Below are 3,204 nucleotides of genomic sequence, written 5' to 3'. Positions count from 1 at the left end.
GGGTTTTTGTTTGTTTTGTGTGACTGTTTGGGGGGTATTTTTGTTGTTCATTGTTTTTGCTTTTGCTTTTTGCTGTTGTTTTTTTTTTTTTTTTTTGAGACATGGTCTCATTATTTAACTCTGGCTGATTTGGAATGGTGAACATCAGGATGGGCTCAAATTGGCAGCAATCTGTCTGCTTCCATTTCTTGTGTATCCTGTGATTACAGGTGTAAGCCACCACACTGGGCTTTACTTCTGAATTTTCTCTGCAGTATCGTAATTGACCACAGATAACTGAAATTGTAGAAAACGAAGCCACAAGCAGGGAAAGGCTGGTGTGCTACCTCTTTACAGGTGTTTCAGAGGCATGGAGAAGTTAGCGGATTTAACCAAATTCACAAATCCAGTAGGTAACAGAGCTTCACAGTCTAGGTCCTTTGACTTCAGTGTTCACACTGTAACAGTGTGACGTCTTAGTCGAAGCTGAGCCCACCCGCTGTGAGAAGTGCAGAGGCTCAAAGCCTGTGTTCACTCAGCAGCCGCACAGGCACACACCTAGAGCCGGGCAGCGAGTCTGGGCGTTTCCGCTGTTGTATGCTGCCCCCTAGTGCTCCTATGAGAGAAGGGCAGCAGAGGCAGGCAGCCCTCGAGGAAAGAAGGCAGGGAGACTTGCAGAGCCTGATTATGGCGCCCATACACAGTCCCCTGAGCCCCAAAGCTGCTGTGTGTCAGCTTCAAAACAGTCATCCATCCGTGTGTACAGTAATGTGCTTGCCTGCCTCACGACCCTCAAACCCAACGGGTCCAACCTAGGTCGTTACACCTGAAACTCTCCGTGCACACAGTCAGGCGCCAGAATAGAGACCAGAGAAGGTGACCAGAAAAGCACAGCAGAGCAACAGTGGTAAAAACAGACGGTCAGGACAATGGCCTCAGGTCAAGGCTATCAGGCCAAATGAGGTCAGGAGGCCCTAGTCACAAAGCTCCCGGGCTGGATGGGATGGGAGAGACCAGCAGGCAGATGTATCCAGAACACGCAAAAGCAGTTTCAGTGCTGTGATATAGAATGTTGGCCTACAATGTGCAAGGCCCTAGGTTTTAGCTCTAATACTAGAAAAAAATCTTTTAATTAAAATAGAAAGGAAGGATGCTTTCTAGGAATGAGGTTCAGTGGGCAGAGTGCTCACCTACATGCATGAAGTCCTAGGTTCCATTCCAGCCCAGCATACATCAGGCAGACCTTTAATCCTGCAACTGTCTGTAACTCCAATCCCAGGGGATGCGACACCCTCACATAGACATATCACAGACATATATGCAGGTAAAACACCAAAGCACATAAAATAAAGATAAATAAATCATTAAAAGAAAACATTCAAGGGGCTAGAGAGATGGCTCAGAAGTTAAGAGCACTGGCTGCTCTTCCAGAGGTCCATTCCCAGCTGTCACATGGTGACTCACATCTACAATGAGATCTGGTGCCCTTTTCTGACCTGCAGGCAGAGCACTGTATACATAAAAAAAAAAAAAGGAAAAGAAAAGAAATCTTAAAAAAAAAAAGTCAGGCAGTGGTTAATCCCAACACTTGGGAGGCAGAGGCAGGCAGATCTTTGTAAGTTTGAGGCCATCTTGGACTACAGAATGAGTTCCAGGACATGCTCCAAAGCTACACAGAGAAATTCAGTCCCTAAAAACCAACCAACCAAACAAACAAACAAACAAAAAACTCCAGGAGAAAGGGTGTTAATCTCAGACCTTCCCCTGGAAGCCTGTTCTTTGTCTTGTTGAATTCTAGGCCAATGAGACACTCTGTTTTGTTTTCAGAATGCCCTATTTTGTTTTGTTTGCTTTAATGAGAAGTAATTGTGCATATTCTTTAAGTTTTTGTTTTTTATTATTATTTTAGCTTTTTGAGACAGGGTCTTGTTATATAGTTCAGGCTGGCCTTGAGCTCACTGTGCAGCTAGAGCTGGCCTTAGACTTGAAATCCTGCTGCTTCCAGCTTTCCACACACCTGGCTTAAACCAGTTTTTAGTCACATTGTCGTGCACGTGTGTGTGTGTGTGTGTGTGCGCGCGTGCGCTCGCACAGATGCCAGAGGAGATTTGAACTCAGGCCCCAATGTTTGTACAACAAGAGCTCTCACCCACTGAGCCATCACCCCAGACCGTTAAACCACTTTGAAGCACCAATTTAACTGGAATAATTACATTTATAGCATTACACAACCTCTATTTCAAAAATGTCTTCATCATTCAAACAAGAACTCTGTACCTATGAAGCAATAGCTGCCCGTGACCTCCAGTCTAGCGATAAATAACATCTACTCTTTCTGCCTCTGTGAAATTGACTATTCTTAATATTTCACATGTTCATTTTGTTTTATTTTAGGCAATACTGGGAATTGAACATAGGGTCTGATGTACTTTGGACAAACACTCTATCACTGAGTTATATACCCAGACTTCAATATTTGATGTTAATAGAAACATACAGTGTTTGTTTTTTTGTTTTGTTTTTTCTGAGACAGGGTTTCTCTGTGTAACAATCTAGCTGTCCTGGAACTCACTTTGTAGTCCAGGCTGGCCTTGAGGTCACAGAGATCCGCCTCCCTTTGTCTCCCATGAGCCACCACTGCCTGGCTAGCTGCACAGTTCCTACCAGCCCCTTGTATACATTTCCTTCGTGGGTAGCACGAGAGTTTCTTGTGCAGGTGCCCTGGAACCGGCCTTTCTGGTCTCAGAGTACACAGAAATGCCACTATACACCATGGAACCCATGTTCTGAGCTCCAAGTGAGAAAAGAGTGTGCCCCTTGCCCCAGAAGGAAATGCAGATGAGCTACAGTGGGAAGGCCCGCCATCAGGTCTTTGGCGGGAGCAGCACACCTGTGTGCATTTGTATCACTGATCTCCTGAATCTGTTATCTCCTGTGTGTCTGTTACCTTTTTTCAATCTCCCCAGCTGACAGAAGTTACTTTCTTTTTTTATTTCTGCTTGTTTGTTTGTTTGTTTATTTGTGGGTTTTTTTTTGTTTTTTGGGGGTTTTTTTGTTTGTTTGTTTGTTTTGTTGTTTTTGAGACAGGGTTTCTTCGTGTAGCCCTGGCTGTCCTGGACTTGCTGTGTAGACCAGGCTGGCCTCGAACTCAGAGATCCGCCTGCCTCTGCCTCCCAAGTGTTGGGATTAAAGGCACCATTGCGTCACAGTATCTCATCTATCTAT

The sequence above is a fragment of the Microtus ochrogaster genome, chromosome 10, assembly GCF_000317375.1.
Source record: "Microtus ochrogaster isolate Prairie Vole_2 chromosome 10, MicOch1.0, whole genome shotgun sequence".
Taxonomy (NCBI): Eukaryota; Metazoa; Chordata; class Mammalia; order Rodentia; family Cricetidae; genus Microtus; species Microtus ochrogaster.
The sequence above is the reverse complement of the archived record's forward strand: the minus strand, read 5'-3'. Positions refer to the sequence as shown.